This window comes from Equus caballus, chromosome 7 (assembly GCF_041296265.1).
Source record: "Equus caballus isolate H_3958 breed thoroughbred chromosome 7, TB-T2T, whole genome shotgun sequence".
Lineage (NCBI taxonomy): Eukaryota > Metazoa > Chordata > Mammalia > Perissodactyla > Equidae > Equus > Equus caballus.
Genome location: NC_091690.1, coordinates 71,912,687 through 71,939,951, shown reverse-complemented (window position 1 = coordinate 71,939,951; position 27,265 = coordinate 71,912,687). Strand labels below are relative to the sequence as shown.

Here is a 27,265-nt window from a genome sequence, read left to right as displayed (position 1 = left end):
TCTCAGACAAACAAAAATGAAAGGAATTGTTGCCAGTAGACCTCCCTTGCAAGAAATTTTAAAAGAAGTTGTTTAGAGAGACAGAAAATGATACAGGTCAGAAACTTGGGTCTACATAAAGAAAGGAAGAGCACTGGAGAAGGAATAAGTGAAAATAAAATAAAAACTTTTAATTTTCTTACTCTTAAGTGATCTAACAGGTAACAGTTTGTTCAAAACGATAGCAACACTGTATTTGATTATGTATGCTTATGTATGTATATATATCCTTATGGTTAAGTGAAATGAATAATAGCAATGATGCAATGGAAGGGAGGGAGGAATTAGGATTGTTTTGTTATAAGGTACTCATACTACCTGTGAAGCAGAATAGGATTATTTGAAAGTGGCTTTGGATTAGTTGTAAAGGTATACTGCAAACTCTAGGGCAACCACTAGAAAAAGTAAAAAAAAAAAAAAAAAAAAAAAAAGTATAATTGAAGCTAAAAAAGGAGAGAAAATGGAATCTTATCATATGCTCGATTAAAATGACAAGAGGCAATCAAAGAGTGGAAGACAAAAACAGGCACAAAGAACAAGGGCAACAAATAGAAAACAGTAACAAATATGTTAGATATTAATCCAGCTATAACAGTGACTTTTAATGTCAATAATCTAAATACAGCAATTAAAATACTGATATTTTCAGAGTGGATGAAAAAACAAGAGCCAGCTATATGTTGTCTTCTAGAAGCCCACATTAAATATAAAGACACACGTAGATTAAAAAGTAAATAACTGGAGAAAGATATACCATGTTAACACTAATCAAAAGAAAGCAGGAGTAGTTATATTAATTTCAGACAGGATAGATTCAGAGCAAGGAAAGTTATCAGAGATAAAGGTGGACATTACATAATCTAAGGGGTTAATTCTTCAAGAAGACATGATGATCCTTAACATGTATATGCCTAACAACAGACCGTCAAAATATGTGAGGGAAAAACTGATAGAACTGCAAGGAGAAATAGATGAATTCACTATTATAGTTGGAGATTTCAACACCCCTCTATGAGAAATTGGCGTTTTCAGCAGGCAGAAAATCAGTAAGGACATAGTTGAACTCAATAGTGCCATCAATCAACTGGACATAATGGAAATCCATAGACTACTTCATTCAACAACAGCAGAATACATATTCTTCTCAAGCTCCTATGAAACATTCACCAAGATAGACCACATTCTGGGCCATAAAACACACCTTAACATATTTAAAGCAATGTCTGCTCTCAGACTACAATGGAATTAACCTAGAAAGAAATCAATAATGGAAAGATAGTTGGAAAATCCCAAAATATTTGGAGATTAAACAACATACTTCCAAATAACACATGGGTCAATGAAGAAATCTAAGATAAATTTAAAAATATTTTTAATTAAGTGAAAATTAAAATACAAATTATCAAAATTTGTAGGATGCAGTGAAAGCAGTTCTTAGAGGGAAATTTGTAGCATTGAATGCATACTTTAGAAAAAAGAAAGATCTAAAATCAATAATCTAAACTTCCATCTTAGGAAACTAGAAAAAGAAGAGCAAATTAAATCCAAAGTAAGTATACAAAAGAAATAATAAGAATTAGAGCAGGAATTGATGGAACTGAAAACAGGAAAACAGTAGAGAAAATCAACAAATCCAAAAGCTGGTTCTGTGAAAAGATCAATAAAATTGATAAGCTGCTAGCCAGGCTACTTAAGAAAAAAAAGAGAGAGGACAGAAATTACTAATATCAGAAATGAAAGAGAGGATATCACTATAGATTCTGTGGACATTAAAAGGATGATAAAGAATACTATGAACAACTCTGTGGCCACAAATTTGATAGTCTAGATGAAATGGACCAATTATTTCAAAGACAAAATCTGTTAAAACTTACATAAGAAGAAATAGACAATCTGGATGGCTCTATATTTATTAAAGAAATAGAATCAGGGGGCTGCCCCATAGCCTAGTGTTTAAGTTCACTTTGCTCCACTTCAGCAGCCCAAGGTCATGGGTTCGGATTCTGGGCACAGACCTACACCGCTCGTTGGCAGCCATGTTGTGGCAGCAACCCACATACAAAGTAGAGGAAGATTGGCACAGATGTTAGCTTAGTGTGAATCTTCCTCAAACAAAAAGAGGAAGATTGGCAACAGGGCGAATCTTACTCAGAGAAAAAAATTTTTGAATCAGTAATTTATAACCTTCCAAAAGAGAAAGCACCATGTCCAGATGGGTTCACTGGTGAATTCTCCCAGACATTTAAGGAAGAAATTGTACCAATTCTCTACAGTCTCTTCCAGAAGATAGGAGCAGAGGGAATACTACCTAACTCATTCTATTAGGCCAGCATTGCCTATTACCAAAACCAGACAAAGACATTACAAGAAAAGAAAACTACAGACCAATATGTCTCATGAACATAGATGCAGAAATCTTCAACAAAATATTAGCAAACCAAGTCCAACAAAGTACATAAAAAAAATTATACACCATGACTAAGTGGGATTTATCTCAGGCCTGCACAGCTGATTCAACATTCAAAACCCAATTAATGTAACCCACCACATCAACAGACTAAAGAGCAAAAATCACAGAATCATATCAACAGATGCAGAAAAAGCATTTGACAAAATCCAACTACCCATTCATGATAAAAACTCTTGGTAAACTAGGAATAGAGGGGAACTTCCTTAAGCTGATAATGAATATCTACAAAAAACCTACAGCTAACAATACTTCATGGTGAGAAACTCAAATCTTTCCCACTAAGATGAGGACCAAAGCAAGGCTGTCTCCTCTTACCACTGCTTTTCAGCATTGTCCTAGAAAGCCTAGCTAATGCAGTAACATGAGAAAAGGAATTAAAAGGTATACTGATACATAAGGAAGAAATAAAACTGTCTTTGATTGCAAATGACATGATTGTCTATGAAGAAAATCCAAAGGAATTGACCGAAAACAACCCTGGAACTAATAAGCAGTTATAGCAAGTTTGCAGGATACAAGGTTAATATACAAAACTTAATTGCTTTCCTATATGCCAGCAATGAATAAGTGGAATTTGAAATTACAATCACTATACTCTTTACGTTAGCACTCCCAAAAATGAAATACTTAGATCTAAATCGAATAAAATATGTACGAGATCTATATAAGGAAAATTATTCAACTGATGAAAGAAATCAAAGAAGAATTAAATAAATGGAGAGATATTTCATGGTCATGGATGGACTCAGTATTGTCAAATGTCAGTTCTTCCCAACTTAATCTATAGATTCAACACAATCCCAATGAAAATCTCAGAAAGTTATTTTATAGATATTGACAAACTAATCATAAAGTATATATGGAGAGGTAAAAGACCCAGAATAGCCAGATTGAAGGAGAAGAACAAAGCCGGAGGACTGACATTACCTGACTTCAAAACTTACTATAAAATGACAGTAATCAAGACAGTGTGGTGTTGGCAAAAGAATAGACAAGTAGAGCAATGGAACAGAATAGAAAGCCCAGAAATAGACTCACATAAATATAGTAAACTGGTCTTTGACAAAGGAGCAAAGGCAGTACAATAGAGCAAAGACAGTCTTTTCAACAAAGGGTGCTGGAACAACTGGGCATCCGTATACAAAAAAAAAAAAAAAAAAAGAATTTAGATGCAGACTTTACACCCTTCACAAAAATTAACTCAAAATGAATCATAGACCTAAATATAAAACACAAAATTATAAAACTCCTAGAAGAAAACATAGGAGAAAATCTAAATGACCTTGGGTTTGGTGATGACTTTTTAAATACAATACCAAAGGTAAAATCCATGAAAGAAAGAATTGGTAACCTGGACTTCATTAAAATAAAATTTCTGCTCTGTTAAAGACACCGTTAAGAGAAAGAGAAGACAACTCACAGACTTAAAGAAAATATTTGCGAAAGATATATCTGATAAAGGATATCCAAAATATACAAAGAACTCTTAAAACTCAACAATAAGAAAATGAACAACTCAATTAAAAAATGGACCAAAGATGTTAACGGACACCTAACCAAAGAAGATAGACAGATGGCAAGTAAACATATGAAAAGATGCTCCACATCACATGTCATCAGGAAAATGCAAATTAAAACAACGATGAGATACCACCACACACATATTAGAATGGCCAAAATCCAGAACACTGACAATACCACGTGCTGACAAGGATGTAGAGCTACAAGAACTCTCATTCATTGCTGGTAGGAATGCAAAATGCTACAGCCACTTTTGAAAAGAGTTTGACAATTTCTTGCAAAACTAAACATACTCTTACCATCTGACCCAGCAATCTTGCTCCTTAATATTTACCAAAAGGTGAAAACTAATGCCCACACAAAAACCTTCACATGGATGTTTATAGCAGCTTTATTCATAATTGCCGAACCTTAGAAGCAATCAAGATATCCTTCAGTAGGTGGATGGATAAATAAACTGTAGTACGTCCAGACAGTGGAATATTATTGAGTGCTGAAGAGAAATGAGCTATCAAGACGTGGAGGAGGGGCCAGCCTGGGGCTGAGTGGTTAAGTTCCCATGCTCTGCTTGGGCAGCCCGGGGTTTCACCAGTTCGGATACTGGGAGCGGACATGGCACAGCTCATCAAGCCATGCTGAGGTGGCATCCCACATAGCACAACCAGAATGCTCACAACTGGAATACACAACTATGTACTGGAGGCTTTAGGGAGAAGAAGCAGCCAAAAAAAAAAAGACATGGAGGAAACTTAAGTGCATATTACTAAGTGAAAGAAGCCAATCTGAAAAGACTACATACTGTATGATTCCAATCATATGACATTCTGGAAAAGGCAAAACTGTGGAGATAGTAAAGTGATCATTGTTTGCTAGGAGTTAGTGGGGAGGGGGAAATGAATAGACAGAGCACAGAAAATTTATAGGGCAATGAAACTATTCTATATGATAATGATGGATACATGTCGTTATACATATGTCCAAACCCATAGCATGTACAAAACCAAGAGTGAACCATGACGTAAACTATGGACTTTGGGTGATTAAGATGTGTCACAGTGTAAGCTCGTTAATTGTAACAAATTACTACTCTGGTGGGGAATGTTAATAGTGGGAGAGGCTGTGCATGTGTGAAGCCAGAGGGTATTTGGGAAATGTCTGTAACTTCTGCTTAATTTTGCTATGAACCTAAAATTGCTCTAAAAAAATAAAGTCTATTAAAAAAAGATGACTACACTACCTTTGCATTGTATCTGATTGTAGGCGAGAAGAAGGGTGAAGGGTGAAGAGCAAAGGGTATATGTCAACCAAGTCTGTCCACCTGTCTTTTTAATCAGGAAAAGCAATCGCTTTCCATGAGCCCCTCCCAGTAGCCTTTCTCTTACATCTCATTGGTCAGAAGTATGTCATATGGCTACTCCTGGGAAATCAATTTCTAATGGTAAGGAAAAAAGAATGGATATTTGGTAGGTAATTAGCAGTGCTGCCACCAGTGACAATTGAAGAAAGAAGATGTGGCTTGAGATCTGGATCATCTACAAACTATATTATGTATAATTAAGAGTTCATCGTCTTAACCTCTTTAGAAACTGTCACATGTATCCTGTAAAGGTGATGAGCATATTAGCATCATTTATCCAACACCTAGCTCAATGCCTGGTGTGGTTCTCTGGCAAACACAACAGCGGATTTCAGAGTCTAGCAGTGGGAGTCATGCTCAGTTACCTTTCCTATAGTTGGAAGTCTGTAAGGTGCATTCGAAACACCACATTCTCCTACTCTTCCTACAATTTATGGTTTTCTTTTCTATCTTCTTTGGTGGGTTTTCTTCTAAGAGCCCATTATGTAAATAGGTATTCTTTTGGGTTCTATCTGAAGCCCCTTTCTTAATTTTCACATTTGTCCTGGGTGATTTTTTGTTTTCCTGTGGCTTCAATTATAAGTTAATTGGTGATGTTTCTAAAACCAATGACTTCAGCCTTTGTCTCTCTTCTAACTTGAGAACGCTATCAAGTAAATATCTCACAGACAAGGATAAAGTATTCTGACTTCATTTTCTAATTCTTTTTTTAACACCACTATTTCAACCATGAGGACATTTTGAATATAAAGAATCTCATCAGAATTAGGTCAATATTGATGAATTTCCATTAAGAAAATATTTCATGGAGTAAAGTCTATCAAATTGATTTAATGCCATGATAAATTTTATATTTTAAACCATTTCCACTTTTCCTCACTTATTTTTATTTTTTCTAAAATTACTTTTTTCACAGAAATTCTTCTCTCTTTACATTTTATAATAAAGATTTGATTCATTGATCAGTCTTTGTCCATATCAAATGTTTCCATAACTTCTGCCATTATGCATTTTCTTTCGTGGCCATTATTTACACAAAATCTCCAACAATATCTGCTCAAGACAAGGAGAGACAGGAAAAATAACAACAAGTAGAGAGAGAGAAAGTTACACCAAAAGACAGAGCAAGAGACAGAGAAGCCACACTATCCTAAGCTCTTGAACACACTGTGGCATCAAAATTTCCTGGGGAGGGCATCAAATCATCATACATCTCCCAAAGGAACCTCGAGAGAGAGATGAGCTGATGTAAAATTAGTAGGTGCTTAATTCTTATTTTTGAGTGCATGGACTTTTACGCTAGAGGAAATAATAAGTGGCTTCATGAAATACTTTTTCAAATATTTGGTATAAAGTCTGTCCCAAGAGCAGTCTGTTTTCCCTACGATATGTGCTCATGGAACACGGAAAAATCGTTTCTATGTTTGATTTCAATCAAGGCAAAGTAAGCAAGGATGGAGCTCTGTGGACTTCCTGCTTTTACTTAGAGCATTCTTTATCACCAAGAAATGGGATATTATTTTTCTGAAACGAGAGGAATTCATTACATTTCTCTTCGAGTCACTTGAAGTTTTTGTGTGAGGTCTTCAAAAACCTGAGACAATTAAAGCAAGTTGCCTTCAAGGTTGGCAGCGAGCCTATTTAAAACAGGTTGGGCCAGTTCTGCCTCCCCTTTCTTTAACTAATCAAGTTAAACAGTTTAACCACACAGATTGTAGTTTTTATCTTACATGCATTCAAGAGGAAAAGAAATGAAGTGGTCTCCTCAAGTCACCTGGGGATAGCTCAAATTTTGTGTCTGGCTTTGCTGTGTCTTTCTTTGTACCTATCTTTTGGTTACCATGACAACTGGAAAGCTCAGGGTGAGGAAAGATTGTTTTGACTGCTGACCAGACAAGGGTAGAAACATGGATTTAGGTCAGGGAACAATGAGAGCCAGGGGCTATGTGGTGTGTCCATGCTGAGCATTTTATGTTATTTTGTAGGGAACACAGGCATACTGCTGAATGATATTACAATGCAGCGTACACAAGTAGGACATGGAAAACCTAGAGGCCAATGGGGCAGAAAAGTTTTGTGTAGCCACAGTGTGCCCCTTTCTCCACAGATTTTGTGCCCTAGTCCACCCCAGAGTGCAGGTGCCTGATGCACCCAATGCATCAGGCAGGCAAGTAACATAATGAAAATATATCTAATTGGTGCTAAATAAAAATCCCCCCTGGCCCCCACTCTCTGTTATCAGGGTGTCTTGAGTAGAAGAACACAAACCAGCTTGATCCTATCTTGCTGAGATGCTCTCAGGGGAAGGGACTTGGTGGCAGAGTAGCAGCAGCTGGCCTTGACAGGTGCTCTCCAAGGTGCAGAAGCTAGCTAGTCCCCAACTGATGGAGCAGCCAAGGGATGTTGGGGAACAACGTCTCCAACCGGGAGGAGGTGCTGGTAACTGGCAAGCTGAGACTAACTTAGAAGAGGGCTGTTGTTCCCAAGTTGGACCTGACCTAATTTGGAACTGGCCTAATTTGGTACATATTGGTAAAGACTGCTCCTCACACTGGGTGCCCTTCTTGGCTATTCATTCTCTCCACTTCCACCCCGGGCACAGACACCCCTTGGGCTCCAGCTGCCATACAAACAGTTTCAGAATTGATTCTGGTTTCTACCTATCACAGATACAGAACTACTCCCTCATTTTTTATTTAAAAATTTTTCAAAAAAACATTTTTTATATGTTTATTTATTGTACTACTGATTCCAAGTAGGGGTAGAGCCCTGTACTTGTTCCCCAAAATAAGAGTTGGAAAATTTTACTGCTTAAAATTGAGTATGAGTCATTTGATCCTCAAAAACTATTTCCTAATGAATCACTGACTTGAATTATATCACGTCTCTATTCTAAATCTACCTTTTATGTTACTTCCTCTATTTCACTGACTTCCTGTTGGTGAAAAGGGAGTTTGGTGATGTCTACCCTTTGAAGAGTGCATTCATTAAGGCTCTCAGCACCATGTCACTTGAACATTAGAACCCTGGTTTTTATTATGTTTCTTTTCTGCTTGTTCTCAGTCTTGATTCCTGAATGATCTGCAGTCTCTCTTTGCTGCACGCTTGAATTACAAGTACACGCAAAAGAAGCGAATTTTATGACATGCTAGGACAAGGATGCTGTGTTCCAGCTTTATAATAATAGCACTGGGGAAAATATTTTATTTCAAAAAGACTGAATAGTTTCTACTTCAAAAGAGTTTTAGTTAATTAAAGTTAGGGTAGTGAAAAGCCTAAAAAGTAATTCTTGGACTCTATAGTATTTTTATTTAACTATTAATTAAATATAATTTCATTGTTTATAGCCTTACCTATTAATACTTTGTTTTCAAATAGTCAAACAAAAATGGATATGCATGTTGGACTGCATTTACTGTATTTCATTATTTCTTTTTGCTACATTATGGTGTATTAAAAGTGATTTCATATTTGCTGACATGGTATTGATGATTCACATTTATTACACAGTTAATATGAGGTATATTGTGCATCTTGGAGCAGCAACCTGGTCATCTGTTCTTCTGCCCCTCCCTGCAAGCCATCTGCTTGCTCTCGTAACAGCTCTACTGCTTATATATTCCATATACTGCCTTTGACAAAAATTCACTTATTCATTTAACAAACATCTGCTGTGTCCAAGGCACAATTGTACACATTGCAGGAAAAGTAAAAAATAACACTACATTATATACTGTTTTATAATTAAAAAAAATATTTTTTACAATGTAGGGTGAGTGGGAAATAGGGAGGTAAGATTCATTAGAAATGAACTCTGGAGTAAATGGGTAGGGTATTGCCAGACCATTGAGAGGGAGGAGATTCGAACATGGAGATGTAAAGTAGGTAAAATTTATCCTTGTCTCCCCCATCTTACTCCTCTCTTCATCCAAAGCTTGCTGTCAGCATGCCTCCCAATTCTTTACCCAAATGAATGTGAACTTCGCCAGGGCAGGGATTTTTATCTATTTTGTTCACTGCTGCATATTCAGCACCAAGAATGCCTGGCACATGTAGATACTAAGTATTGTGAGTTGCTGAATGAATAAATGTATGAATGAAATGATAATTGCCTGTAAGATTTAGGGTCTCTGGCCTTCTAAGATGCCAAATATTTGACTTTTTTTCCTCCTTAAACCTTGGCCAAAACAATTAATTATCAAACTTTTAAAAAGTTCTTAATTTTAATTTATATCTTTAAAATTTGAGATTGCACATCGTATTATGTATTTTGCAGGCATTTTTTAGTTTGTTACTTCTGTTTGTGTCTTTTCCTATTTGTATATTGGTTGTCTCTGTCTTATGTAAGAACTCTTTGTATGTTAAAGAAATCAGTTTTTTGTCTGTCATATGTCTTGCAAACATTTTTTCCAGCTTGTCATTTATCTTTCGACTTTATTTATTGTATTATTTACTGTGCGTTATTTTAAATTTTATGTAATCTATATAAATATTTTACTTTGTTTTCTCAGTTTCTCCTTGATTATTTAAGAAAAATTATCCCATACTTTCTCCTAGCACATTAACTATTTTGCTTTTTTTACTTATATATGTCTTTTATCTATTTAGGACAATTTTTGTTAAATAACCAATCTTTTTTGTCACTGATTTGAAAAGTCATCTCATCAAATACTTAATTTCTATATGTATTTGGATCCATAACTGTCTTTCTTTTCCATTCTAATGATCTTTTTGTCCATTCATGTGTCTGTACCAACATGCTTAGAATACTGTATCTTTATAATATGGTTTTTTGGTGTGTGTGTGTATAGTTCTATGCACTTTTATCCCATGTGTACATCTGTGTGACCACCACCACATTCAAGATACAGATCTGTTCCATAACCACAAAGGAACTCCCTAGAGCTACTCCTTTATATTTTCACCTCACCCTGTCATGCTCCGGCAACCACTAATTTGTTCTCCATGTCTATAATTTTGTCATTTCAAGAATGTTATTAAATGGAGTCGAGTAGTAAATAGTCTTTTGAAATTAACTTTTAACTAAGCATAATGCCCTTGATATCCATCCAGGTTGTTGTGTTTATTACTGGTTTGTTACTTTTTATTGCTGAGTAGTAGTCTACTGTATGGATGTGTAGTTTGGTTAACCAGTCACTAATTTCAGTTGGTGCTATTTGGGTTATTTTCGGTTTTTCACTATTACAAATAAAGCTGTTATGAGCATTATTGTTGGTGAAGAATGTTGTTGTTCCTAGTAGAGAGTATAGATTAAATATAATCCTCAGTTTATGATATATAGTCATCACTGGTCCAGTACAAAGCCCTCTTATTCATTTATTTATTTTCACTTATTTATCTGTACTAATAAAATGAACATCTATGAACCTACCACTTAAGCTAAGAATAAATAACTTACATCTTCCTATGTTCTCCATCCCTATCCCATCTCCTTGCCTCCCCCTCAAAGACACCCACCCTCTTGAATTTTGTTTTTATCATTACTTTTGGGGAGAGGGTTTTTTTATCACACACGTCATTTGTTTTACTCATTTTATTTTATTTTATTTTAAAGATTTTATTTTTTCCTTTTTCTCCCCAAAGCCCCCCGGTACATAGTTGTATATTCTTCGTTGTGGGTCCTTCTAGTTGTGGCATGTGGGACGCCGCCTCAGCGTGGTTTGATGAGCAGTGTCATGTCCGCGCCCAGGATTCGAACCAACAAAACACTGGGCCACCTGCAGCGGAGCGTGTGAACTCAACCACTCGGCCATGGGGCCAGCCCCAGCTCACTCGTTTTATTTTTTAAAAAAGATTTTAATAATCTATGTTATCTTCTGGGATTTTCTATGTTACTAAAACTTTTTTGTCACTTCATTTTCATTCCTGATTAATATTCCATTGTGAGAACATAGGAAAATTTAGGTTGTTTTCAGTTTTTGCTATTATGAGCAAAGGTCCTGCTTCTAATCATTAAGCTGTAATTTAATAATGATAATAATTTGTTTTAACAGTAATAAATATAATGTTATAATCTAATAATAATAACAATAAAAATAATAATGTACTGCCCATCATAACTGCTACGTTGACCTGAGCTGCTTTATGATAGCCATAGCCTTGTATTTAACTTCATAAGTTAAAAAGATTAGTGGAAAACCAGGTAAGATCTAAATATTCTGCCTGTTCATGGTGGTGTTTATGTTTTATAATAAACCTCTCCCCAATATACTTTTCCAAGATCAACTCTATAGAGTATTTGTTGGGAGCAAGGAATTATTTATATGTTTAGATAGTTGGTCCAAGAAGCAAGCCACTGTCCCAAACAAGGCCAGAATCCTTTTACAGGTAGTGACATTCAGATGATGTGAAAAAGAAATGCTCTCATTCTGCAAAGGCTGCTCACCTTAGTGTACCAGATGTCTTCCATACTCCCCTCTAAATCTACTCTCCATTCTTCTACAGCCCACTCTGCCTCAGGAGGTTGACCTGTACGGAGTACATCCACAGGCTTCCTTCTCGTCTGCTGCCAATCTAGTTGGCCAATGGGGAAACATCAGCAGGTAACTGGAGGAAGGAAGAGATTGAGGTTGAAATGCAATCTGGCTTATCCCTTGACACAACTCATGTCAGGGTACTCTCTCCACATAGCCCTTTTGGTCTCTAATTCCAGTAACTGCTACCTCCCCTCATCTCTTCGGGTTCAGAGAGGTAACATCTTCCCACCAGGCTGTTTCTAGCCCTGGGGCACTACATTATCCTTTGTGGTATTTCCACCCATATCTTTGTATATAATCTCTTTATTAAACTCTCCTCAAATTACTCAATGTGAAACGCCTCTATTTCCTGTCAGCACTCTCTCTGATACACTGAGGTGGCAGGTAATCATTTATTTGCCACCTGGTGGAAAAAGCATGTCTACAAGAGAAGAAAATGAAAGTGCAAGATGAAAAGGGAAAGTCCTGGTGACCTGGAGACCTGAATTCCGATCCCCAAAGCCCTTGTTTCTGCAGCTCTTCCTTCCATTCCCTCAAGTAACTGAGTTATACTCCGTGGCAGACAGGCGAGGAACAGGAAGCCCTTCAGCGTCTAGACCAATCTGAGTTTTCTGTTACTTGCCATGAAGTATTCTAAGGCAGCTCATGGTGTATGAAACTGCAAGATTCAGAGATAGTTGTGCTTCTGAATTAGTTGATCTAGTAGTTTGACAGTGTTATCAAAGACCCTGTTTGCCATCCACAGTGTCAGCTTCATTCTAAGGCTGGTTTTCTGTATAGTTGTAAAAAGGCAGTTGTATCCATTCCCCTCACATCTGGTGGAGACAGTTGCTTCCAGATACTTTTTCAGGAAATTCTTTCCCTGAAACTCTCAGCAAACCTCTCCTATCTTCTCATTGGTCCATGTAGTGTCACATGCCCATCCTTGAACAAATAACTGTGGCCAGGAGGTGGGATTATGCTGATTAATGGAAACCTGAGCATAAGCCCTCCTTGAATCGAGGGGGTTGGGGGGGTGGTGGGGGTGTGTCAGTTCCCCCAAAAGCAGATGGGCTCCACGCTAGGGATGGAGAGGGAAAGTCGATAATGAACAACAGTTAGGGGAGATGCCAAGAGAAAAGGGAACAGATATTGGGGAGATAACCACAGTATCTTCTATAACTTACCAGCTGTATAAGCCAAAAATTTATTTGCTGCTTAAACTATTTTAACTTTCTTGTTTTGAAAAAAACCCTGATTAATACACATAGGGATATCTTGGTACTAGTCCCCTCTGCCATTTCCTAGCTGTGTGACTTTGGGCATGTCATATGAGCCATCTAAGCCTTAGCTTCTGCTTCTGTGAAATTAAGGTGAATAACATCTGCCTGACAAGGTTGCTGGGAGCTCAAGTGAGATGAGCGATATGAAAGCACTTTGTAACCAATAAAGGACTAAACAAATGTGAGGGCTCTTTATTAGCAGCAGCTTTGTTCTTGCCATGCCCTGGAGATCATGTTGCTGTCTTTAGTGAGCAAATTAAATGCTGTCACCTGACTCAGCAATGCTAAATTGCTAACAAGGTTTTATCCTCTTCCCTTTTTGTAAGAGACTTCTCTCTGAGCTACTAAGGGCCAGAGTCGGATTAAATTAGAGGGCTTTCCTCACTACCTTGAAAAAGAACCAAGATGTACAGGTTATTCTAGTAAATTCAGAAGCACTTATTAACCACCTTCTAGTGTCTCCTACTGTGCTAGATATAAATATAACCACAACAAACTGTTAGTGTGAATTATCAGAGACAGCAGCCCTCTGTGCAACTGGAGATTAGTCAAGCAGCGAACATGTATTGTGCTATCTTCCAGGCTTTATGTGAACTCTTATCAATGTAAGGCCTTTTATGAGTTGACTGTGATAACGGGGAAAACATTGAAGGAAACAATTATATTGTTAGGAATTTCACAAGGTGGGTTTTGTAAGTAGACTGTAGAGAGCTTAGGACACCTATGAATCTCTGTGTTTCCCTCTCCAGCCCCCGGAGATGAGAACTCTGAGAAAACAGTAACTGGCTTCAATTTAATAAAAACGGCTCTTAGTAATCAGAATAATCATGGAAACATGGTGAAAGACGCTTTCTCCCTGCAACTACACAAAGCTGTCAGAGGTCACTACACTGAATAATCTCAGAGTCTAAGGCTGTAGTTTTCCAAATATGTCTCGTTTTCTCTTGCCCTCCCATCCCAGGGTAGTGAATGAGCAAGAGAAAGGAAGGATCAGGCCTGTGTATTTTGGTTAAAAGTGGCTGCTCCCGCAAACCATTGAGACCCACTGGCCTAAGATAATGTTTTCATCCAATGTTTTCTTTTATTGTATGAGAGAAGCTCAAGGGATAAGTAAGTAACTTCTTGGTCCGGAATCCCAGAGCCAGCATATTGCCTTGGAGCCTGTGCTTCTAAATCCAGTTTTCTTTCCTACTGTTCCAAGCTGCTTCATGCTCATTGTTGACATAAACCTCAACAGGGAGTGTTTTGGAAATGTGTCTTGCCTTTCTCTTATGCTTAGTGCACTATGATATAACTACAAGATAAATTAAATATATATGCATATTTATTCATGTATAGGCATATATATCAATATCCTTGTTTTTCTTGATGTTTTTAACGTAGTCAGAAAGATAGGCATATCCTAAAAAAGATTTAAAAATAAAAGAGTTTGTGCTTAGCGCCAAATGAGGAATTTAGACCAGTGAAGCATCACAAGTAATTTGTTGCTAATAATGAAGCAAATTTTGCAAATGATTTACCTTTGTAAAATAAATCAGAGCAGATTATAAGGATAATAAAGTCATTTTTATTCACATTTCAGTATGCTTTCTTAAATTGGGGAGAAAGGAGTAGAATTATATCCAATTAGCCAGAAATTACAAATTGTGCATAACAATAAATCGTTTAACATGTAACTTAATCTAGTAAGTTTTTCTGTGAGGAAAGCCTGAGAACAGTTGATTTAGACACCGAACTTTAGAATTTTCTAACAGACAGTTATTGAAGGCTAGTGATTTTGGAAATTTTTGTAAAGATGAGAGTAGAACTACATTTTGATTGAAGTATAGGATTTAAGCAGACTGTAGGGAGATTATGGGGAGTGGGAGGAAGAATTCACTCCAGGCCTTAGAAATGTCAAGTAACTGTATGACTTAGAGCAAAGGAAACTAATATTGGATAAATAGTTGTTAATATGGCAGGGAGTTCTAAGCATTCATTCAATAAATATTTATGCAGCATTTGCCATGTGCTGGGCTCTTTGCTGGGTCCTGGGGCAAATAACGGTCCGGGGAAACAGGAATACTCTCTGTTCTCGTGGAAGTTACAGTAGAGTGGAGAATAGAGACAAAGAAAGCAGGCAGTTACTGTCCAGGGTGATAGACGTTGTGAGTGCTTATAAGAGGTATTCCTGACCCATACTGGGGAGACCAAATAAAAAAATATATTTCACTTCCTGAAATAAAGTGGTCTAAATGGATAACTGAGAGACAAGTGGGAGTTAGCTGAGGTGATGCCTGAAATTTGGCCATGCATCAAGACTAGCTTGCTTAAGTAGTAGGTTCAGGTTGAGGGGTAGGAAGAGAATACTGCATAATTGGGGGGGGGGGGGGTCTCTGGTATTGGAATTTCATTCCTGACAGCTGAGAGTAAGACAACAGCTAGGCAACTGGGACCCAGGGGTGACTAAGCAGTAATATAGGAAAACTGACCTAGAGAAGGCGTCTCAATCGGTGACCCAGAGAAACAAAAGATTGGGAAGAAGGTGAGATTAAGGGGTTGCTCATCTTTCAGGTTTTAATGTGCAGAAAAACAAAGGATGGTACAATGGGAAAAAGGAGTGTCGGATGACATAGAGTCTGATCTTGATTTGGCCATAAACTCCCTTTTAGTATGTGATGTTGGATAAGAAATTTTCCCTTTCTGAGACTGGTTGCTCTGTCTGTAAGCAGTGTGGGTCAGACTATTTGAAAGGAGACAAGAAAGGAATGCTACGGAACAGAAAGTGAAAGTGGTCAGACTAGGGGAATAGTATTCCATTTCCATGACAAGTAACATTGTCACTTGAGCCATGACCTGGCCAAAGCACATAGGACTTAGGATCTGATGTTGAGCAGGTGAAGTCACTAGCTACCAGTTCTAGAAAGGGAACCAACCTTTCTAGATTTGTGGCTCGCCTCTCTGCTTATTTATTGAAGGTTTGCAGAGGGAAGTGGACTGTGATTTCTACTTAGCTGCCTGTCTCTCTCCCTACTTTTGTCATACTTCTGCTCTTCTCCTTCTGTTATAGAGAAGGAGGTGAAAAAATGAGCCTCGAGGAGCAGAACCCAAACCACAGCTAAGTGATTGCAAATGGCGGCACTTCAGGTCTCAGTGTTGGAATGATCTTTAGAAGACTGGTGGACATCTATTGTTTTGTCTGCCTGGCACCCATCCTTTCCTGGAACAGTAACCTCCCTTCTGTTTGAACACTGATTCCCCAACTCTAATCCTGTGGTTCCAGTAAGGGCTAGAGATCATAGTATCCCTCCACCTTGGCACAGAGGTGGATGTCACTCAAGCCAGGGCAAAGGGAGATTTTGCAAATTGGAATTAAGAGAAGGGGCTCAGGCCCTCTCAGATGGCAAAGCTGTGAGATGGAGTCAGAAGCTATTGGTAGCCATGTCCCTTGCTGTGTGGAGGAAGCCAGTCTGTAGTCTGTAGACTGACAAGAGAGGAAGGCTAGGCATGGGGGCAGTGAGAAGATTGAGGAGAATAAGAATGCAGTCTATCTTGTAGCATTATTGTGCCTATTTCCAGTTGTACTGGAGGCCCAGCTGCAACTTTCCTCTTGTCATATGAAGCAATAAATTTTCCTTTTGACATTTTTGGGTTTCTGTCCCTAGTAACCAAAAAAGTATTGCCTGACCTAGAAGTCCTTAGTTTTCTGTTGGAGGTGACTTCTTACTCTGTTAAGATATAAGGCTTCTCTGGGTCCTGGGCCCCTCATAGTTCCAGGTTCCCTGAAACAGCCCCTCACTTCCCACGCGTTTAGTATTTTTACAGTTTACCAAGTGGTAGTTTTAAATCGCTCCTTACAATGACCATTTGTGGTGGACAGGGCAAGGTTACCCCTATTTTGCATCAAGGATACTGGGGTGAAGTGACTTGCCCAAAGTCACCTAGTCTGTGAGAGGTAGAGCAAGGTCTTGAACCCAGGATGTGCCTGGTACTCTTTCCATTATGCCAGGCTCTCTGTCCACTTAGGAAAAAGCATTGGACTGGCTCAGAATATGTTGCTCATTTGTTCAACAAATACCATTGAGCCTGTGCTAGGGCCGAGCACCATTCTCAGGCCCAGGATAGAGTGTGGAACAAGACACAGTGTCTGCCCTCATGAAGCTGATAATCCAGTGTGAATATAGACCGGTAAACTGGCAATTAGAATAAAGTGTGGCAAATGTGATGGTGGGGGGAGTACAGGGTCCTTCTGAAGCAGAGAAGAGGGCACTAAACTTGACCTGAGTTAGGAAAGCCTTCTCAGCAGGGTCACTGCCATCTGGCACCGTTTTGTGAATCAGAAAAAAGATGCTCTTTCTTCAAAATACTTAACTACCAACTGCTGGAAAGTTGTCATAAAATATATAAATCTGTAATATCTATGCTGCAATTGGCACACCCTTGGTGTGTGCAGTGTGCACCCTGCACAACTATGTGTGGCACCCTGCTTCCCAGAGGAAATAACATTTAGGCTGAGATCTAAAGGGAGAAAGTAAGTTAGTAGACACCCTACTGGTAGGCCCCAGGCATGTCCAAGAATTTAGTCTGCTGCCAAACGTGCCATTATTTATTTAGGCAGCACAGCCCTCCTGTGGCTGCTCTTGTGTCCTCATGGGTGCCCCACCCTTTTCCCTTCACTGCAGCCCGTCTCCCAGGAAGCCCAGAGTCCTCTCTCCCTGCAGGTCATGTAATCGCCCTAGATCTGTTTGTCTACCAGAGGCTAGGTTAAGAGTTTATGTTTCTGGACCATAGCCCTCAGTGGTGCTTAATTCAAACAGGAAGAAACCCCAAGGGAAAACCCGATCCTCTCTGGGAGGGGCTAGTCTGGAAGGTACCATGTCTGAAGGCCTGAGTTGTAGAGGCTTCACCTGATTGGCTGCTAATTATGCCATTCCCTTGACTGCAGTTTTTGTTTTTGTTTTTTCACTGGTGTTTACTTAGCTCAATAGGAGAAATAAATGAGAAGGGAGCGTGAAACCCTGTTCTTATAATCCTAAAATATTAGGCCTGGGAAAAATCCCACGGTGTGCTTTCCCCTCCCAGAATTCTTACCTAGGTAAAAAGAAACAGCAAATGCAAACTTAAAGGGGAGTAGAAATGGTTTGTTTTTACAAGAGAATACTGGAAGAGGCTTCAGTAAAAGACAGGGACAACTCCATCCTCTTTGCTTTGGTAACTACTTGGGGTTTTCTATGTTGATGGAATGTATATGAATCTCAGATCTTTTAGAACCAGCTGACAGGTAGAACTATTTTCCTTCCTGGATCATCTGCAACTCTATATAAAGATAGAATAGAGTCACATTTCGATGCCCTGAATATCTTGATCGTGAAATTAACTCCACTTTAGAGATGTTATAGGTCCCCATTCCTACACTCTCCCGCCTAATATAATGCTTGTTATGTTGTGTCATGTTACATTATGTTGTGTTGCGTATATTATATTATTCCTGGAAATTTATATTCCTGGAAATATTATTCCAACGTTATATTATATTATTCCTGGAAATTCTTTTCATCCTGCACCTCCTCTCTTTCATGCCTCTCGGCAGGCTCTTCCGAGATTATTTTCGGGAAGCTGTTAGAATCTTAGACTGTTCAAATGGAGGAACTTTAGAATGTCTAGCCTAGCTCTGCAGATTACAGCCAAGGAGCACAGGCCCAGAGGGGAATTGAGTGACAAAGGTCAGCCCAAAAGTTAGAGGCAGAGCTTAGGTGTCGTGTCAAAGCGTTCTTTCCACTGCGGACACTCTCTCGTTTGCCAGGTGATTAGGTTGGAATGAATTTTGGCATGCTTCTGAAAAGCCTGCTGTCTTATCTCTCCAGCGACAAATCCCTCTTTCCTAGTTCTTTCCTCTTCCCTCCTTTCTCCCTCTCAAATTTTGACTCTGATCCAGGAGCCACAACAGCTGTCGGGCCTGCCTCTTAGCAAATCATGAATCTTGGCTGGCAGGGTTCTGGGGGTGGAGCGTGCCCTTGTGCCACCCGGTTGGCTGCCAGATCAGTTTCAAGGTCTCTCTGGTAACCTCCAAGGCCAATTCTAGTAAGAGACTCCTTCCTCCTTGGAGCATCCAATGACTGGCATGAGGAAAGTCTTCAGTAGTCTCCTCTGAGCTTCTGAAGGGTGAGGGACATTTATTGCAAACCTACCTTGAACTCCCTAAAGATTGTACTAAGCTTGACACAGTATTAATAGACAATAGAGGCTATTAAAACATGCCTGTTGTTGATGATAATGGTAATAAAAACTCACCTGACTACCTGAAACCTTCCGGGACTCAGTCAGTCTGCTGGAGAGGGCAGGGCTACTGTAGCACCGAGTGCAGGACCTTTTGTAGGCTCAACAGATATTTGTAATAAATATGCAAAATAGGCCTCAGTTTAAGCTTAAATTCTGTTCACTTTTTGAATTCACACAGGTGTGGGCATGTCCAGCATGGCAGGTGTAGGGAGGAAGTATGCTGCTCAGGTCTCCCACACAGGGAGCCTGCTGGCAGGAGTGTAGTTAGCTGACCGCCTCTGGCTGCAGCACCTTCAGAATCAGTGTTTATACCATGGTCATGCTCTCCCTGTCGTTCTCCCTGTCAATCACTGAGCACTGCAGACGTGCTAGAGCCAGGCCTTTCCTGCCCAATGCAAGACTCCTCTAATGGGTAATCTTTGCTCTGCAGCTCCCCATTAGCCCAGCTGAGACTTTCTCAGAGCTGTAGTGAAGTCTGAGCCATCTCCTGCCCACTCCTTCCTTCCGCCTCTCATTGATGTCAGAACCGCATCACAATCTGAGGCCCTCTCACCTACTCCTGTTCCCTCTCCCCTACTCCTGTTCCCTCTCCCCTTTATACTTCACAGGTGTTTCCCCCAGTAAACCTCTCACACTTCTTACTGCATCTTGGCATCTGCTTCCTGGAGGATCCAAACAGATGCTTCCAACCTAGTAGGCCCAACTCACAAAAGTCTCTTTTTCCTGAGGGCGTTAGGTCTCTCCTGGGAGGGAACTCATCCTAAGGAAAGTGAGGAGATAGGCAATGTGGGTCCAGTAACAGAATCTTCAGAATCAAAGAAGAGTGAGTCTCAGTTCAACATGAGGTTTATCACGCAGGTTTGTTTCCTGGGGTTGCTACAGCCCTCCCCCTACCCTCACCATTGGCTCGTGCTTAGTAATGTGGAAAGGAATGGGGATGAGGAGGAATCAGCAAAATAAAGGAGCTGCCTTAACAAAAACTTTGAGTCAAAGGGTATAAATAATACCTATTGGAAGCTCCTGTGAAGTATAGCATGATGAGGGGGAAAAGGTATTCTTCCCTCTGCACAATTCATCGGATGGTTCTGTGTACCGGGGACCACAGGAAGGTCAGTGTCACCTGCATGTCAACCACAAAGCAGTGAGAATCACTCTCTGGGCCTCCCAGAAATCAAAAAGAGCATTTCTCAAGGAGCTAGGGTCCTTTGTTAACAGATGGAGACAAGAGCTTGCGAAACTAAATGCAAATTTGGATCACAGACTATCAGAACTGAAAGGAACTATAGAGATCATCTAGGCTGCTGGTTCTCAAACTATGTTCCATAGAGATTCTCAAGAGCCTGGGGGATGGAGTGTTACAGATGAAATATAAATGTATGATAGTTCAAATAAGCAAGAGGTTAATTTGACGTAAGAGAGTTTTCAATAAAAGTTAGGGGATGAGTAGATGAATTAACCAGTCTATGTCAAGTGGCTAATTGGAGGAGCTAAGATGAGAATCATGATTTCCTGGCTCCTTGGGTGCCTTTATATGGGACTTTTGCTGTTTCTTTTGTAATGTGATGGCTGTGAGCAAATTACTCAGAATGGAAAGAATTTGGGGGTCATAGTGTACGTTTTGTCTCTATATTCCTACTCCTGGGAGAGGGGCAGATTGCGTCTGCCTTTTGGATGGAACTGGGTGGCTCTAAACAAGTATGCTCTTCCTGGAGCCTGGTTTTCATTATTTTTATATCCTCAGGCTCACAAGTCAGCCGGGGCAGAGATGCTGACAGAAAGGCCTAATGGAAGGAATATGTTTGCTTCTAATTTAGAATAAGAACAACCACACCCCACAGATCAAAACCCATGGAAACTTCCAGTGCCCTGCAGCAGTGTATCGAGCAGCATTTCAGAGAGAGTTCTAAAAGATACTTAATATGCTCCTGAGAAAGGATTCCACATCAATACTTTGGGGGAATATTATATCCTTGTCTTGGAGATTCATAGAGAAGTCTCTGAAGAGCCGTGCAAAAGATGTCTATTTAACTTTAATCCAATGTTTTGCAAACTTGCTTGTTGGTGGAAACTTTTTTTAATGGAAAATCTATTATCATAATACAGAGCACACTTGGGAAATGCTGAGGTAAAGTCTATTGACTGGGAATGGAGGAGTCTGGGTCGTGATCCTGGCTCTGCCACTAACTTGCATTTTTCGCGTTTCTTTGGATTTCATTTTCCACATCTGCAAAAGGAGAGGGTTAGAATCAATGACCTAGAGAGAAAAAAAGACTGCTGTTTATTGCACACTTACTCTGTGCCATGCACCGATGGCACATCTGGGCTCCGTTTTTAAAAGGGCCCCATGCTTGTCTTAATCCTCTGCTTTCACCTTCTTGAGATCCTCTTTAAACAAGGAGGCCTGCATTTTCATTTTGCACTGGGTCCTGCAAATTATGTAACTGATGTGTATAAATAGACAGGTAGATAGATATTATCTCTAGTCTTCCCTCAGTCTATTGAGAATTTATGTGTATTATTATTTGTGACACACACATATGGAACTTGAGAATGAAAGAGGTTAAATAACTTGCTCAAGGTCACATAGGGAATGAATAGCAGAGCCAGGATTCCAGTCTAGTCCATTTGGCTCTAAAGCTTTTGCTCTTCTCTACTGGACCAGCTGCAAGTGCAAACAGTCTGTGATTCTAAGATTCTTTTGTTTTTCAAACTACTGCTAGATTTATCTCACTGTTCAAGTAACAGAATAACTGTATTAATCCCATTCACTGTCTGAGTGAATATTTGGCTAAATGAATTAGTGAGGGATGGACTAGATGTCAGTGAATGAATGGCTATAGAAGTTAGACAGGCATAGAGTCCAACAAACCTGGTTCTGCCATTTACTAGCCGTGTCACCTGGGGCAATCCACTTGACTTCTCCGTCTCCGTCTACCTCATAGGTGTGTTGTGAGAATTAAATGAAATAATGCATTGCCTAACACATGATAACCCCTTGAAAGATTATTACCATTCTTTCATTAATCTGGCCAGGCTAGATTTGCTATTGTGATATCAGAGCTTCAAGTACTGGAACTATTTGATTTGTTCAATAACAAGGGCAAAAACATTAGATTTATTTACTATTTTTCTAATTCAGATCAAGTTAAATTTAGCTTCACCCCCACCTGCCAGGTTGGTGGGACATCCAATTTCAGAACTTTTGTGGGGATGCAGAAACCCTAGGGCTTACCCAGTCTAGGAAACCTAGGGAACTGTCTTGAGTCCATTGTAGTTGTGGCTCATTGTCCAAGCAGGTGTGTTCCAGTCGGATGTATCCTGGGCCAGTTGCTCAAGGCATTTACTCCTTCCGTTCTAAATCTAGCCACCAAGAATTCCTATATGGCTCCCAAAGCCATACCTTGGTGTTCATTCCCTGGGTGTCCCTGTAGTCATCACTGCCAGAGATAATGGGAGAGAACCAAGTGCAGGTCCGACTACCCCTCCATTCTCCTGCTTTGTAGAATCCAACTCTGTTCCTCTTTAGTCTTTAGAGTTTCCCTCTTTCAAACAATCCAGCTCTGTCCCTTCAAGAATGTATTTGTTGGAAACAGAGACCTCTAAATGTTTTCCCCCTCAGATAAAGAAAGCCACCCCACCTACAAAGGACTAACTGTCCTTCCAAAGAGGGTACAGAGGAGAACTTTCCTTAAGTCTTTTTATGAAGTCCCCAGCAGAAAAAAATTAATTGATTTAATTCATTCAATTACACAATGTTCTCAAACCTTTTCATCTTCTGCGAAGACTCCCATAACCCTTTTCTCCCTTGGCCACTATATCTCACATCTAAGCCTATATGTCTTATCTTTACTGCAAACAGGGGGAGTGGAGGGGGTGGAGAAAGTGACAGGACTAGACAGATTATGTTGCTTTTTTTTTTTTTATGAGGAAGATTGGCCCTGAGTTAACATCTGTTGCCAATCTTCCCCTTTTGCTTGAGGATGATTGTTGCTGAGCTAACATCTGTGCCAATCTACCTCTATTTTGTATATGGGATTCCTCCACAGCATGGCTTAATGAGCAGTGTGTAGGTCCATGCTGGGGATCTGAACCTGCGAACTCCGGGCCACCGCCATGGAGCATGAGAACTTAACCGCTATGCCATCGGGCCAGCCCCCAGATTATGTTGCTGATTCTCTCCATTTCTAGGTGAGAATTGTCACAACCAACTGTTTGGAATTCCACATTTCTGATCTTCTGAACTTCCTGGGAACAATGAGAGCAGTGGGTGGAAAAAACACAGGCTTAGGAAGCCTTGATTTATGGGAATACATTTATATGTAATGGCCCAGAGGGCTTCTTGACACAATATTGGAAAAGGCTAGGACACTGATTTCCGTGGATTAGGTAAAGAAAGAAAGCGTTGGGCCAATAATTTCTTTCCCCTAGTGCAGGCAATTATGCTGGGTCTCTACTAGGTGAAGGGCAAAATTAGAATCTTGCTCTACAATAGCAGCAGATCTCTTCATCAGACTAAAGAGCTTCTTCAAGGCAAGGGAAAACAGGATTGAAACAAAAAAACAGCTCACTAATTGGGAAAAAATATTGACAAGCCACTTATACGACAAAGGGTTAATCTCCATAATATACAAAGAACTCACACGGCTTAACAACAAAAAAACAAACAACCCGATCAAAAAATGGGCAGAGGACATGAACAGACATTTCTCAAAAGAAGATATGAATATGGCCAATAGACACATGAAAAGATGTTCATCATCGCTAATCATCAGGGAAATGCAAATCAAAACTACACTAAGATATCACCTTACACCCGTTAGATTGGCAAAAACATCCAAAACCAAGAGCGACAAATGTTGGAGAGGTTGTGGAGAAAAAGGAACCCTCATACACTGTTGGTGGGAATGCAAACTGGTACAGTCACTATGGAAAACAGTATGGAGATTTCTCAAAAAGTTAAAAATAGAAATACCCTATGACCCAGCCATCCCATTACTGGGTATCTATCCTAAGAACCTGATATCAGAAATCTCAAGAGTCCGTTGCACCCCTATGTTCATCGCAGCATTATTTACAATAGCCAAGACGTGGAACCAGCCTACATGCCCAGAAACTGATGATTGGATAAAGAAGATGTGGTATATATACACAATGGAATACTACTCAGCCATAAAAAAGGACATAATTGGCCCATTCACAACAACGTGGATGGACCTCGAGGGTATTATGTTAAGCGAAATAAGCCAGTCAGAGAAAGACGAACTCTATATGACTCCACTCATAGGTGGAAGTTAGTATATTGATAAGGAGATCAGATCGGTGGTTACCAGGGAAAAGGGGGGGTGGGGGGAGGGCACAAAGGGGGAAGTGGTGTACCCACAACATGACTAACAAAAATGTACAACTGAAATCTCACAAGGTTGTAATCTATCATAACATTAATAAAAACAAACAAACAAACAAAAAAAACAGTCCCTGACCTTCTCAAGCTTACATGCTAAGAGAGGGAATAGACAGCCAAGAAACAAAGGATCCAGGACTGTTAGAGCTCCTTGGGGCTGCTGTGTAGAGCCTGGAATGTGATGGGGGGGGTGACAGGGAGGGGTGAAGAGCAGTAACAGTGACAGCAGACAGAGAAGACCAAGACAGACAAATGGTGGTTTGGATGAGAACGGTAGCAGCAGAGATGGAGAGAAATGGACAGATTTGGAATATAATTTGGAATGGAGCTACACACCTCAAGGAGACTATTTTATGTCAGGCCGCTTAGGTTAGGCTCCCTGGAAACAGACTCCGAGGTGGAGATGGGGGCAGGAGTTTCTTGAGGCGTGCTCTTGGAACACCTTAAAGGAGTGAGGAAAGTGTAACGTGGGCTCTCCAAGACCATTTCGACTGACCCCATCTTATCAACAGAGTAATTAAGAGTTGTCTTTCAGGAACTAAGGCCCCTTGTCCAGTTCAGGCCAGGTGAGACCACCAATCCATCAACTGGGCCTGCACAAATGCTCGATAAGTGACCTTTTTGACATCAAGGAGCTGAAAACTCCACCCTTAGATCGTGGTACGACTCCGTTTTGTGAACATGCATCCTCTGAAGAAGCGTGCAGCTTGACTGTGCGTGCACAGATCATCAGTCACCTCACCTCGCCTCACCTGCAGTCTTCTATCTCCACCCTTTAGACCACACTGCTCTTCATCCCATAAATTGTACGCCAAGCCCTGGATGGAGGGGACAGATCTGAGGGCACGTGCCCCCTGTCTCTTTGCAGATTAATCTTACAAAATAAAGCTACATTTCTTTTCCCAAAAAAAAGAAAAAAAAAAAAAAATAGCAGCAGATCTATAGACCTGTCGTACTGGGCCCTCTAGTGGCCGGTTCTTATTTAGTGCAAGTAACTGGCTGTTTTCTACACTGCCAGTCTCCATCACTGCCTTGTTTTCTTTTTGGTTTTGCTAGAACCACTAACTGCCTCCATCTATATTCTATTATCCCATTCCTCTCTCATTACTGACAGCTACTTTGGAACAGGCTCAGTGTCAGGACACAGTTCCTGAGGGAAAGATTGGTTCCCCTGGAAACAGACCCAAGATGCAGAGTAGCGTGCAGGTTTTTTGGGGGAGTGATACACCAGTAAGGAAGTGAGAAAGTGGGAGTGGGTGGATGGAGAAGCTAACAAACAATGTGTCTGCAACTGCAGCCTCAGCTGATCTCACAGGGAGTTCTGGAGCTGAGATGGCCCCTCAGAGTTATCCCAAATTGATGTGATGGAAGCAGACCTCGGTATCTCTGCATTAGTCTGTCATTGGTTGTGAGCCACCCCCAGGAGGGGGTATAGCCTTGAGGCAAAATAGTTCCCTGTGGCCCAGGGCAACAGACAGCGAGGGATGTAGCTGTGTGCTTTCCCAGCAGCTGGGCAATGGGTGCGCTGGTCCCAAAGATCTCAGCAGAGCACCACTCTGTCCACTCCTGGGAGTTTGCAGTAATGTTCATGGACTCCCTGAGCACTTTGTATCTCTCTTTTGTCAGTTTCCTTTTGATGTAGGGAGGAAAAGTCCAGAAGTGGAAGTCAGGAGACATAGATTCTACCACAGACTCCTGCTGCATGACCTTAAGTATGTCACCTAAATTATCTGGCCTCAGCACTAGCAAGAGAGTTCAATAACAGTTTTTCATCATTTATATTTTACAAAGTGCTCTCACATCCACTTTTAATTGAATCCACTGGACCAAACTCTCTAAACCAAATGAGATAATGGAGACAAATATTTTGAAAGGTTGGAAGCACCGTATACAGGTGAGAGATTATGTAGCACAATACTCATAATAATATCGATTCATTCTGCCAATATTTATTGAGCATCCATTTTGTGGCAAGCCTTATGGGGGTATAGAGATGCATTAGATATGGTCCCTGCCTGCACCTTTGCATTGTTTCTAGGAGGGAAAAGACATGCAAAGAGAGTCCAATGTGATAAAAATTATTATAGAATTATAAGCAGGACAGTAAGATGAGTGAATGAAGCCTCAACCTATGCAGAGGAGGGGCAGAGAGAGGTTCAAAGTAAAGCTTCATAGAAATGGAGATTTCTAGGAAAATGGAAGCGGGTGAGGTAATCCTTGCCGCATGAAGGCCGGGATTGTGCCTGTCTTGTTTGCTGCTGTATTCTTAGTACCAAACACGTTGCCTGACATCTAGGTACTTGATAAATATTTGTTGAGTGAATGATTAACCAAGAGCAGAGCCGTAAGCCTGTAGCTGTCCCACAGAGCTCTATTGAGATGTATTTAAATAATCCCATCCTCTCTCCAGCTGAGGGAGATGCCCCAGTGATTCACATTAGATTCTTTCTTGAGATTAAA

At 40.1% G+C, this 27,265-nt stretch overlaps 1 long non-coding RNA gene across 1 annotated transcript in view; it reads right to left on the bottom strand.

Annotated features, from left to right (window-relative positions):
* The window catches only part of LOC138925180 (uncharacterized), a 29,011-nt gene extending 9,091 nt beyond the window's left edge, over nt 1-19,920 (bottom strand). Inside the window, exons 1-2 of the long non-coding RNA XR_011441050.1 lie at nt 19,417-19,920; nt 11,794-11,954 (exon numbers count right to left, since the gene is read on the bottom strand). This is a non-coding gene — a long non-coding RNA (uncharacterized lncRNA). The remainder of the gene's footprint in view (nt 1-11,793; nt 11,955-19,416) is intronic.
* Nucleotides 19,921-27,265: the final 7,345 nt, after the last annotated feature.